The sequence below is a fragment of the Pteropus vampyrus genome, unplaced genomic scaffold (genome assembly GCF_000151845.1).
Source record: "Pteropus vampyrus isolate Shadow unplaced genomic scaffold, Pvam_2.0 Scaffold11, whole genome shotgun sequence".
Lineage (NCBI taxonomy): Eukaryota > Metazoa > Chordata > Mammalia > Chiroptera > Pteropodidae > Pteropus > Pteropus vampyrus.
In genome coordinates, this window is record NW_011888792.1 from 962,328 (window position 1) to 976,148 (window position 13,821).

The window sequence follows — 13,821 nt, forward strand, 5'->3', positions numbered from 1 at the left end:
ATTAATGCGAATGCAGTTAAGTAATACTATGTAAAAGTAGGGGTCTCTCTACACTTGGATCTCCCTTCCTTCTTTCCTCCCTCCCTTCATGGAGGCTCTGAAATGAGAATAGTAGAAATCATCTTTCTATTTGGATTTGTTTCTGCTTTCTGTTGTTCTCTGAGTATGGGTTTTGTTTTGTTGTTTGTTTTTAGTTTTTTAGTATAGGTTTTTTGTTTTGGTTTTTGTTTCGTCTGTCACTGATGTCCCTTCCTAAATCTATTAATATCAGTAGAAAGTTTTCGTATGTGACATAAGGAAATGCAGCCTTTCAGAATGCCCATCTTATCCTGTTAGAAGCGCTGCCCAAGTGAAGTCTGCAGAGCTGAAGTTGAAATACCCCATAGAGTGGCAGTGATTAGAGTGAATGGTCAGTCAGATAAGAAGTCTGGATATTGGTCACATATTTACCAAGCAACTACCAAGTGGGAAGCAGGCACTTTATGGAAAAAGTTAGCTAGCAATGTGGGGATTATGAGACTATGTACTAAATAAGTGAGAAGGTAGGAAGGATAGTACCCAATGGTACTGTAGAAGGTTAGAAGAGAGTGTATAGATTTGTGACTGCCTTGAGAAGAGGTGGGCATGACCTGGGCCTTAGAGAATGGGTAGGAGTTGCAGAAGGGAAAAGCAGTAGAGAAAGCACCTGTAGGAACTGAAACAAGGAGTAGGAACCTGTGAGAAATCTGTTACTCCCAGACTTCATAACCTTTTCTCCCTAATGTGTCTGGGATCCTATCTTTGCCCAACCAAAATTTATGCCCCAGAGAATCTGAAAATTTATTTACTCTAAAATGTGAATAGCTCCTCTACGGCCATGCTACCCTGAACAAACCTGATCCCATCTGATCTCGGAAGCTAAGCAGGGTCGTGCCTGGTTAGTACTTGGATGGGAGACCAGGTGCTGTAGGCATAAAAAATAAAATAAAATAATAAAGGATTGTAAGCTGACAAGGTCCTTGCAATCTGTGAGGTCGACCCAGGGTTGCCTCACCTAAAAAATAAAAATAAAATAAAATAAAATGTGAACAGCTCACAACGATTGAAAGAACCACTTGAGTTTGTATTGACCTTTGACAAAGGTCAAGATCTTCGGGTAAAGATATGATTTATCTGCAGCAACTTTAGCTTGCTCTGACTAGAGATGGTAAGGTGGATCCCGAGGCAAGAACCAGATGATTACAGTGGAGGGAAACATTTGGGAATAGGTAGGTGGTGGTGGAGATCTTGAAAATCATCACACTTGTAAAAAATTTGGATTTGATAACATCAGTAACAAGAAATCAGTAAACTGAATAGGATTTAGAAAAACAGAGTGGTGTCATTGGGAAATTAGGTTGACAGGCAGATTGGAAAGTTGAATTTGGGGAGGTCTCAGATCAGAGAGGCAGTACAGAGAGAAAGATGTCTAGGGATTGATCCACGGCTGGGGCAGAGGGAACAGGGATGGTAGCTTTAGCTAGAGGTAGGGAGATAGTGTGGGAAGGAACTTCTAGGGGAACTGGGAGTTCCTGAATTTCTCCTACTTCAGAGTGTCAGAAATCAAACGATTTTGTTGTGCGTGAGTTTGTAAATATAGCCTGAAGCTCTTTTTCTTCTGAGACTAGAGGTGAACACTTGCAATATTCTCTAATGAACGGAAAGTAAGAATGATGTCCTCTCGACTCTTCTATTAAAGTTTTACAATTAAAAAAGGAGTCACTCACTCTGTGCAAGTCTTGGTGCTAAATGTTTACAAATGTTTTCTTATTTTATATCCTCCCAGTAACACTATGAGGGGCCTGTCCAGTTACAGATGAGGAAACTGAGGCTTTATATAATTTACTGAAGGTATAAGAACCAAGATGCGAACCTGGGGCTGTTTACTTCGAGCCACTGCTAGACTTTCGCTGCCTCCTCTCCTCTCTGTAGGTGAAACTTGAATGACTCCAACTAGTTTCTACATTGAAAGGTTATTAAAAGAAAAGGAGAGACTTCATCTCTTTAAATACTACTAGGAGCTTTTCCCCTTCTTGAATGGAAAGGTTGTCTCTGTGTTTACTTAGAGATCAGAACCATTCTCAGAAGTTGAATTGCAAGCTGATTTTTTTGAAATTGAGAGACAACGAATGAATGAAAATAGCCTAAGTAATAATAACAGAAGGATTAATTATTGCATCTATTTGATGTGATATTATTAAACCATTATTAAAATGCTATTCATAAAGATTTTTAACAATATAGAAAATGCATATATTGCATTTGAAAAAATAATAATTGTATAAATTAGAATGATCTCACTATAAAATAAAATATGAATTGGAAAAAGCCTTCAAATGTTAATAAAGGTTAACATAATAAATAACATAATAAAGGTTATAGTAACCTTTATTAACGTTAAGGTTAAAGAGGTTAATAGTGCTTGTCTCTGAGTGATGGGATAATAGTTGACTAAAATTTTTTCTCGATATCTATTTGTATTTTTCAGTTCTTTTCTGTAATGAATGGGTAGTGCATTTTATGATCAGATATATAAAGTTTATGTTAAAAAATTCAAAAGTCACATAGTGTAATCTGCTTGTAAATCTCTTTCTTTTTTTTACCCCTTCAGGAATAATATATACTAGAATTATCAATAGCCACCTTTCCAAATCAAGGGGAAAAAAACCCGTTCATTGTAAAAATGTTTTTCTAGCGCAGGAAAGCTTACCATCACTCGTACCAACTTACACTGGATAGGAAGACTACCCTTCGGACGTATCATTGTGTGATATGAATATGATACATGGCATGAAGAGCCCTGAGTGTGAATTCTTTTAGCCCTTCATTCTATCATAGGCAGAATCCCTTATCGTCTCTGAGCCACGATTTTCTCATCTGTAAAATGGTAGTAATAATTCCTAATTTGTTAAGTTGTTTTAGGATTAAATAAACTCTGTGAATGTGTGTAGTAAGCATGCTTGGTTTTAGTAAAAAAAAAAATCCCAATAAGATTTAGTTTCTTTCATCCCTTCAGAGGAATCATTAGCAGCAAAGCTTTGCCTTCTGCCCACCATTCTTCAGAGAAAGGAAAGGGATGGTCTCAGTTCTCCATATGAGTAATGATCCTGTTCCACTTTGGCTTTCCTTATATTCATTTATTCACTAAACATTCAGGGATTGCCTACTAATAGTCATGGACCATGCAACTTGCTGGGGATACAAAAATTACTCAGAATCCATACTGTCCTCAAGGTGTTCACATTCTCGGTACAGAAACAGAAAAGCATAATTAGATCATTAACTGTTAAGAAATTTGAGGAAGAAAAGGTCTGTATGAAGAACCTGAAAATGGGAAAAAGCCCTGGGATCCACCCAACCTTCAAAGATTGAGAAAAGCTTCATCAGGGGTCTTTGGAGCAGGGATATTAGAAAAAGACTTTTGAGTCTCTAAAACTTCATACAAAAGTTGTACGTAAAAAGCAGCTCTGTAAAATTCAATGCTTTTAGAGGCAGGTGAGGCCTTAGAAATATCTTTTTCCCAACCAAGTCTTTCACAGATTCAGAAACTGAGTGTCAGGAGACATTTGTTTAAAGTCACACAACTTTTTAGTGGTAGAATTAGGACTAGTACAGGTGTCTGGACTCCAGTCTAATGTTTGTTAGTAGGAGCTCAATAAATATTTGTTGAATGAATAAACTATGTGCCAGCCACTTCCTAGGCACAACGGATACAGCGGTGAACAAAATGCACAAAGCCCCTGCCCTCCTGAGAGTGACTTTCCAGTTTGGGGAGACAAATGATTATGTAACGTGCCAGCTGATAATAAGTGAGGACAGATAGGAGGACAAATACAGCAGGATAAGGGATATGCTGTTTTGGATCAGGTGGTGAAGAGAGCCTCTCTGAGAGGTGAGAGGACATTGAGCAGAGTCTGAAGGAATGAGTGTTCTAGGCAAAGAGCTGGCACAGGGCACCGAGGCAGGAATGTGTTTGGCTCGTTTCAGGAACACAGGGAGATCAGGTTGCAGAAGTATGGTAAATAAGGGGAGAGTGGTGGGAGATGAGTCTAAGAGGTGATTGAGTTGCAGATCAGGTAGGGCTTTGCAGGCCCTGAAGCTTCAGATTTTATTCTGAGTAAAATAGAAAGCTGTGTTCTGTCTACTATACCACTCAGGGTTTAAAACACAAAACAAAACAAAACGTGGTAATTGTAGTATTCCCTTAAATAGTAATCACCTATTCATATATTCATTCAGTTAATATTTATTGAACACCCATGTGCCAAACACTATGCTAAATGTTTCAAACTCATGGTCTCCTGTATGGAAGGACATATATAAATAGACATTGTTTTTATTTTTTTCTGACTGTAGACCAGTGAAGCCTGACTCTTTTAGTCTTTCCCATAGATCAGTTAGAAATTTTCAGTCGTTTTGTTTTGGATCATTTTCTGTTGGTCAATTTTAATTTCCCTGGTTAAGCACAGAGGATTTTTGCCACAGCAGTACCCAAAACTTAAAAATCACCTTGAATTGCAGCTTTGTCAGTGCTTGTACAAAATAAGTCTATCTAAGCTGATAGAACTAAAATTAATCGCAACATTTACATTTAACTAATCATTGTGGGAAACCTTTTGGAAGGTGAAGGGAGTTGTAAGTGGTTTTTGCTATCAGTATGAAGCACTCTGTTTCCATATATCTATTTATATGTTTCCCACTGCTGTGCTTACCTAGGTGTTTTAACAAGTATGTTATTTGAGCCAGCCCTCTTTTAAGGTCAGTAGAAAGAATTGAGATGGGAGGGGTGACTGCACAGGATGCCAGGGACTGAGGCAGGGCAGAGGATAAAACAGAGGCTCTTGTAACCAGAAATTGAAGAGCTATTTAAGTGTTGACTGCATGGGTATTACATGCTTTTGGTAAGACTTTGAGTCAATATAGGGGAATATAGCAAGAGTCGGAATTATTTTTTCCTCTAAAACAGCAAACCTACTAAAAGTATAGGATGTATTGACTGATGATATTTTGCAAAAAAGAAAAAAAGTGTCTTCTATTCCTTAGATATTCTGAATCTATGCTTAATGAGTGCCTTGAATCAATTCAGACAATATAACCAAATTCCTCTTCCTACCAAGAAAACATAGAGAATCGAGTACAAGAGACTTGTGTGATTTGTCCTGAAATGGTAATCTTTGGTTTAGTCCAGCATTATCCAACAGAAATAAGATGTGAGCCACATATGTAATTAAAAAATTTTAATCGCCACATTAAACAGGTAAAAAGAAGAGATGGAATTAATTTTAATAATATATGTATTTGACCCAATATCCAAAATATCATTTCAACATATAATCAATGCAAAATTCTTAATAGGTTATTTTATATATTTTTTGTGCTGAGTCTTTGAAATTTGATGTGTGTTCTACATTTACAGTACATTTCAATTCCTGACCTAGCTTAATTTCAAATGCTCAATGGCCACATGTGGCTGGTGGATGCCATGTTGGACAGTGCAGGCCTGATAATACCTAGAAATCCATTAGCTTCATTCGAATACACAGAACTGCTCCATTGATAATGAGTTCTATGGGCTAGGTCCTGTGCTAGGCGCCAGGAACATAAAGGTGATTAGATGTCACAATTGCTTTTCTCAAGCTCACAGTCTATTGAGGGGGGAAGCAGTTAACTCCAACATAATGTCATAGCACTACACTAAGGAGATTAACAAAGGAATAGAGAAAAGACAAATATTCTTTTTAAAATTAGACTTAGGTTTTGCAGAGGTGGTACTACAGCTGGGCAGAAAGATATTCCAAGCACAGTATGTGGTTAGATATTCCATTAGTTCTTGGTTCCAGCTTTTGTGCTGCCAATTGCTGCTCTGAGTTTTCTTTTTCTCATCTAGAATTACTGAGGTTTCCAGGACTGAGAATATTTATAGAATAAACAAGTGGATGAATAAATTAATAAATGAATGAGTAAGTGAATATCAATTCATCCATAGTCTTGCAAGAAGCATATTTAGTTGGGATGTCGAATCCATTAGATTACTTAGAATTTTATTGGTGGTTGACCATTCATTTACTAGGGATTGACACTGTTCAATGACTCTGGAAACAGTAGCTTAGAGGGAACAGTGGTAAGTACTGAGGGGGTTGTTCACTTAGGATGTCAGTGGTCATCATTCCCACCTTCTGTGACTTGTTGGAAAGTCTCCCCTAGACTAACCCTTTAGCCAGATCATGGATGGAAGGATAAGAATAGGCTTTGCTTTTTGCCCAGAGAAAAGTCCTCTGTTAGGCAGCTGGAGCATATTCAGTTCCAAAATTCCACATCCTAATCTGATAAAGTCCAAGATATGTGGGAAGATTAATTAATGGTACTGTTCATTCTACCAAACCCTGAGTGCCCAAAGCCACCTCATGGAGACATTACTATGTTTTCCTAGTTTGGGTATGCTTTTCTTAAAAAAAAAAAAAATCCACATGGTAACCAGGAATGTACATTCATCACAAACTTCCTCTTAATGGCTGATTTTACTAGGGCACTTGAAATCGTTGATTTGTAAATAAAATTCGTTTCCTCCTGTTATGACTTTGTTAACATTTGTTAAGTGGAGCATAGAGTGCTGGATGGTAAGCCCCAGTCCAACAAAGGACCAAAAGAGAAATGGAAATAGAGACGTTTATTACTCACAGGCCCTGGAGGAAGTACATGGCATACCTCGAGAAGCCACATACGGAGACCAAGGCAAAGAGAGTGCCGACAGAGAGAGCAGCAGGACCTAGGGCACATGCCTTTATTAGGGTCCATGGATGGAGTGCTTTGGGGTTCCCAGGCTAAGGCTGGATTGGTCAATTCAAACCAAAATGAGCAGGGTCTTGGTAAGCTTCATAGGGGTCTTACCTAAGGGGCACACAAGTAGAAGGTGCTAGAAGGTAGGGTGGAGGAGATTGTTGATCACAAGGACCGTTAGAGAAGTCATATCAGGAACTTACGTTTACTTGTGGCTCTGCTGATTATCTAGGGCATGCACTTGCATGAGGGGGCTAGTTTCAGTTTAAGGCCCCCAAAGGCCAAACAAAATGAATGTGGAGACAGCAATACATGGAGTAGCTCAGCTAAACTCGTGGTACCTAAAATTTCAGAAATGCATCTACTATAAGAAAAGAGGTTTATTCATTCATTGAATATTTGAGGGCTTACTGTGTGCGAAGCAATGTAAATGTGAAGTGAGTGAATAAAATGAGTTCCTAATGTTTAGGGTTTGGTATCTGGAGAGGGGAGATGTTAAACAAATAATCTCAGGTAATTAGTAGTTAAAGCACATGCATTGGTGAAATGAATTGGGCCTGGGGAACTGAGCTAAGGGTCTACTAGGACCCCAACCCTTCAAATCCCGGCTTCTGAAGCATCCTTGCTCATTCCCCTGGGAGTTTTCTGTCAGTCTCCAGGTCCATCTTGCTAGCACTTCTCTGCTCGCCTATAGCAAAAGATTTCACTGTCCAAGTCTGGCAGGGAAGCCTGGCTGCTGATGATACTTATCCTAGAAGGGATCATAGCATCATCTCCCTGACCTGCTTACGTTTCAGAGAAGGGAAGAGAAACCACTTTCTTAAGTCATAGTTAGTCAATTTCAAACACTATCACTTGTTATTTTGAGTAATTTTCACAATAGCTGTAAGATGTAGGCATTATTTTCATCTCCATTTTATGGAGAATAGAGGCTTAGCAATATCGAGTAATTTACGTAGTATCAGATAGCTAGTAAATATGCTAGTCTAATGGCAGAACCAGTGCTGGAACATTGATGAATTCAATGCTTATCTCAAGATTATATATGTATATGTGTGCATGTGTATACTTATACACACATGCACGCAGTATACACATATCTGGTATTTATTAGCCAATTTGTTTTATTTGAGTATAAATTTACTTTAAAAAATATATTTTTAAATTTACTTCTAAGTTTAAAAGCAAAGCATAAAGACCCAGAAAATCTACATAGTAGCTTACCCTGACCAGCACCTTAGCTATATTAAGTTTCCTAAAGTGTGATAGGGAGAGTAGATCTTGTGTTTAAAAATAGACATTAGGCAATCCAGTGTGATTAATTTTCATAAGGTCAAATATAGCAACACCAAAATAACTTCTCTACATACTATATGGGATCATATGATAAATGTTCACTGGGTATTTATCATAATATGTATAAAATTCAGATTCTGCATTTAAAAGACAGAATTTGTATTGGATTTAGCATGGCACACTTTGAAATTTTTATATCTAGTGTTTTCTTTTCAAGAGAGAATGAGAAGCTAGTGAGACAGTGGTCTTTGTCTCTTAGAGTTTTGGGATCTCCAAGAAGGGCTTCAATAAACCCCCTCTTCATCCAGCACCATTTTGGGCATAAAGTAGGCTACAGTGCAAAAATACTTGATAGGATTCGAAAGACCTGGATTGTCATTCTGGCTCTGCCACTTACCATCTGTGTGACTTGGGGCAAGATACTTAACCTCTCTGTGTCTTTATTACAGCTTTCTAGGCCCTATACCTCAGCTCACCTCATACCATTTTGCTATGCTCACTGCATTCCAACCATGCTGGCCTCTTTCTGAACCTCTAATATGCTAAGCCTGTTCCTTTGCACTTGCTGTTTTCTCTTCCCAGAGTGCTTGTTCCCCAAATCCGCTCTTCAGGTTTCAAAGTAAATGTCACTTTCTTAAAGAGGCTTTCCTCTATCACCCTACCTCATGGGCTGTCTTCATGTCTTTCACTATCACGTTACTCCCTATTTCGCATTGCTCTTCATAGCATCTATCACTATCTGAAATGATAGCCTTGTGTTTATTTATTGTTTATTGCCACCACTATAGAGAAGGCTCCATGAGGGCAGGGGCCTTGCTTCTTTTCCCTGCTGCATCTTCAGCAGCTAGAATACTGTGACTACCACACAGTTGGTGCTTAAGAAATGGTCATTGAGTGAATAAGTGATTGAGTCTCACTCCCAAAATTTTCATCTCAGGATCTCAGGTTTCCTTCTTTCGGATCTACACCACTCATATCATCACACTCTTAACAAATCCTCTTGTTCTTAGGTGCCAAAACATGGGCAGGGAGAATGAGAACTGAGAAGTGGTCTTTGAATTTGGCAAAATGCAAGTCAGTAGAGAGAGATAAATGACAAATGCAAACACCTTTGAGAGGGTTGATAGTTTAAATCTATCAGCATCTGTTTTAGATTGGATGCCCTTTCAAAAAAAAATTCCTTCAAATACAGGGTCTAAGATACTCTTCTGGGAGAAGAGGGCACCAGAAAGGGGAAAATGGGTGCTTAGAAGAGGAGTGAGGAGACACCAAAGGCAGACTGGCATTCCTGTGTGCTTAGTCCATCCTGCTCGGAGGAGTGAGCTAAGGGTATTTATTCCCCAGGAAACTGCAGAAAACAAGTTTCTCCAAACCCTCGGCCTCAAATCACTAATAACTCTGGGAGGGAGTGATATTATTTCCCTGACTCAAAGTTAGTAGTATTGATATAGGAACTAAAATTGTACGATAACCAAATGTGTAGTTAAATTGTCTGATAGACTTAGGATTCCTACTTCATTTACATACTTGACTCTTTGGAAGAAAATTCTAGTGAAAGCCCTGGATACCAACCTAGATTGGCAGGGAGATGCAGGGCAGTTTTGGTTCTCTATGGCTGCAGGACCAAGGCAGAGACTTGCTAGCATCAGAAAATCAGGGCATAAATATCTATATAAGTTATAAGAATTGATAGCCTACTTTATCTTAGAAGAAAACAGTAAGAAATGGCAACCATTTCTTAGTTTTCTTTCTATTTCTCTCCGCTCCAGTTTCTATTGCTGCTCAGCCTGCTAACGTTTCTACTTGTCAATCCCATAAGTCCCCTTGGACTGAATTTGCATAGTTTAAGAGTTTAGAATCATGAATCCTGAAACCTAACACTGCCACGGAACAGGTTTCCATTTGCCAGTAAAGCCTTCTGTAAGTGATTTTCTCCAGGTAAGGGGTGCTGCCTTCAGTTCCAGAGACTGTCAGTCAGATTTTTGAGTTGAAATAGCAGCTGTGACAGATTTAAGCAGAACATGACTTTATTCAAAGGATATTGGTAGCTCATAGAATCATGAAAAGCAGGTGTAGGTAGCCAAGAACCCTTATATTTCCTCAAAACTGGTCTGATGGACTATATAACTCAATTATAAAAAGGCAAATAACACAGTTTAAAAATGGGCAAATGATCTGAATAGATGGTTCTTCAAAGAAGATATGAACATGTCCAATGAGCACAAGAAAAAATGCTTGATATTATTAGCCATCAGGAAAATGCAAATCAAAACCACCTCAGGATACCACTTTACACCTAGTAGGGTGGCTATAATCAAAAAGGCAATTAACAATTTGTGTTGGTGAAGATGTGGAAAAAACAGAATCCTCATACACTGCTGGTGGGCATGTAAAATGGTACAACCGCTTTGGAAAACAATCTGATAGTACCTCAAACAGTTAAACACAGAGTTACCATGTGACCAAGTAATTCCATTTCTAAATATAAACCCACAAAAATGAATACATATGTCCACATAAAAACTCATACACAAGTGTTCATAGCAGCATTATTCGTAATGGCCAAAAAGTGTAAACAACTGAAATGTCCACCAACTAATGAATGGATAAAATGGTATAGTCATACACTGGAATATTATTCAGCCATAAACAGGAATGAAGTATGATTCGTGCTACAACATGGATGAACCTTGAAAACAGTGTGCTAAGTGAAAGAAGACAGACACAAAGGATCACATATTATATGTTTCCATTTATATGAAATGTCCAGAACAGACAAATCTGTAGAGACAAAGTAGATTAGTGGTTGCCTAGAGCTGAGCGGGAGGTGGGGAAAGCCTTGGAGGATGATGCTTATGGGTATAGGTTTATTTTGGGGATGATGAAAATGTTCTAAAATTGATTGTGGTGATGGTTGCACAACTCTGTGAATATACTAAAAGCCAATTAGACACTTTAAGCCGGTGAATTGTTTGGCATGTGAATTATATCACAATAAAGCTGTTTTTTTAAAAAAGTCCTGTGGTAAGGAAATGATTGCCATCATTATTGGGCCCTAGATGTCACAATTTGTACTGTTGCCATTTCCATACCAGCAGCTCCATGTTGCAACCTCTGCTACCTCCAGAGAGAATGAGGAGCTCTGTTGGCTATTTCTTTCATCAGTAGCTCTCAGGTCAGTGCGGAATGGGTGTGAAGGCATCGCTGGGAGAGTATCTGACATTGTCAGCTCTGCCTCTTGTAGGAATTCACCACATGGAGAATTTACCAAATGGGAAGAGCGGTCAGATGCTGGACTGTCAAAAAGGATGTCAGATGCAGCATGGGGCACTAGACTAGGCTTGCCTCAGGTTTTAATACCTGATCCTCAGAAAATTTCACACATGATGTAGTAGATTTTACTTTTTCTGTGGATGTACGACACTTTATTTAAACAATGGAACAAATCAACTAGTTAATATTTCCATAAGGAATTTAATTGAAAATAAAACACAGAGCAATGATAAAATACAACCATATGAGATTGAGGTACCTGTTCCCATTAAATATCAGCTGAATCTGAATGCAGGATCACCCAAGTGAGTTCTAGATCCTTAAAACAGTCCACCCAAAATAGAGCACCTAGAAGGAAAGCCTCTGGCTCAGACTTCTGTGAGCACATCTTATTGTCTACCCATGTATAAAAGCCATATGAACCCATCCTGTCACCCAGGAAGGGCTCGTACTTTCCTCAAAGCAGGTCATACCAAAAGCCAGAGGTGAGGTTGTACTGCTTTTCTACCCTCTTTGTTCTCTGACGGGAGAAGCAATAAAACACCTTTTCAGAAAGGCAGGAGCCTCTGCTTTTGGTTTTGGTTTATCTCTTAATCTTCTTGGGGAATAATTATTTGTTACAAAGGAAAACTAAGAATCCCAAGACAATTCTGTAGACTCTGGGACTGAAGATGCCATTTGGCCTTAGCCTTGTTGAGTCATGTGCAAGAGAAACAGGAAGTTGTGCAGAGAGAGAGAGAGAAGGAGGGAGGGGGAGTGGGCGAGGGAGGGAGGGTGAACGAGTTAGGGAGAGAGTTAGAGAGGGAAAGAGAAGAGGGGAGAGGGGAAAGGAAGAGGGGAGAAGACTAGCTTTCTTGATTCCTAATGGTTTTCCTGTTTCCACTTACCCAAGAGTTCCTTCCAGATATACCTCTTACCCTTGGATTCCCTGTTTCTTTAAGATAAATCCCCTCTATTTAAGCTAGCTTGAGGGTGTTCGTTGGAAAAGAATACTTACTAGCATGGGAAAATGTTTAGAATATATTTTTAAATTTAAAAAGCACATTATAAAACATACCATTTGTGTTTTAAAAAAATCTCAGGATAGAACGAGAGTGAAGGAAATACATCAATATATTAAAAATAGTCATTTGAGTGTTGGCATTACTGATTAATTTTATTTTATTTTTTGTGCTTTTCTGTTTTCCTATATATTCTACAATGAAATTTATATTTGGCAATTAGAAAAACCTTTACTTTTAAAGACAGGACCTAAAAATCTTGAATTTTCACCTGAATTCAACTAAGAAATAGGGAGAAAAGTATTAGTAAGAGTTGTCTATATTATGCTTTTTAAAACATTTTACTAGATTACATACATATCATTTTTTTGCTATATTTTTCTCTCTTTTGTGAGTGCTGAATAAGAGGATATTATGAGAGATTCATCTTGAGTTTTAGAACTGCTAAAAGAGATCTAAGTACTTTAAAACTTGTAAAATCGGCTTGGGGAATGCAAAGTTTTACATTAGTCCTATTTATTCCAACATAGTCTCTATGAAAATGAATTAAACTATTGGATTTGTGTTGCTGGCTTCCAATTTTTCCAATTTCAAGATTTTACAATCAGAAACAAAAAGGCTAGAGCAAGCTACTGTCAAGTTATTTCCTAGTGTATCAACAGGAATTTTATTTAATCTCATTTCTTTTTCCCTCTGTAATTTGAGAGACTTCCTTTTATGATGTTGATCTTACTGTCAGCATTATGTTGTAGGCAAAAGGTTTCTTGTTTTTTTTTTCTAGCTGTGGTGTTTGAGCCTGATAAGGGGGGCTCATCAACTAGGTCTTCTGGATGTTTCTCACCCGTTAACTCTGGTTCTAGCCAGGCTGCTGCTGGTATGCTTTCAACTTTGCAGGAACCAGGCATCTCTGCCACCAACTTAACATGACAGAATTTGATTAAAGTGCAATAACCACTGCAGGTGGTGAAATGACTATAAGAATGTAGAATATCTAGACAATTGCTTACAGAGTTGAAGAGGAGAAATGCGAAGTTCAGCTGTCAATATCGATTTGATCACCTGACTTTGTAAAGTATGTCCTTGAGAGATGAATGTTTCAGGTGGCAATTCTCCAGATTTAAGATCACATTGGAGAGAGAGATAAACTCATTCAAAAAAAGATAAAGTTTCCCACCCAACCTTATAGATAATTGGTTTGAGAATTTAAAAAAATAGAGATGGGGAAATTTTCTAAACATTTTATGTATGCACAAAAACATACTTCTAATACTGCCCTTGCAGAAACCACAAAGTTAAGGTGTTAATGAGTTATCATCCAGAGCTGATCTAGCAGAAAACATCTTAGGATTTGTTGGTAACTGTAACATCGTAATTAATTTTTCTTAATGAATTATTGGCAGCATTAGTGTGGGGACTAGATCAAAAGTCAGTGAAGGAGCACTTGGAAATTAGGGAG

At 38.1% G+C, this 13,821-nt stretch overlaps 1 protein-coding gene and 1 pseudogene across 1 annotated transcript in view; both read left to right on the forward strand.

Annotated features, from left to right (window-relative positions):
• The window catches only part of CMYA5 (cardiomyopathy associated 5), a 97,933-nt gene that overhangs the window by 2,417 nt on the left and 81,695 nt on the right, over positions 1–13,821 (forward strand). The gene's annotated exons all lie outside the window — the stretch shown is intronic.
• LOC111732090 lies at positions 847–952 on the forward strand (annotated as a pseudogene).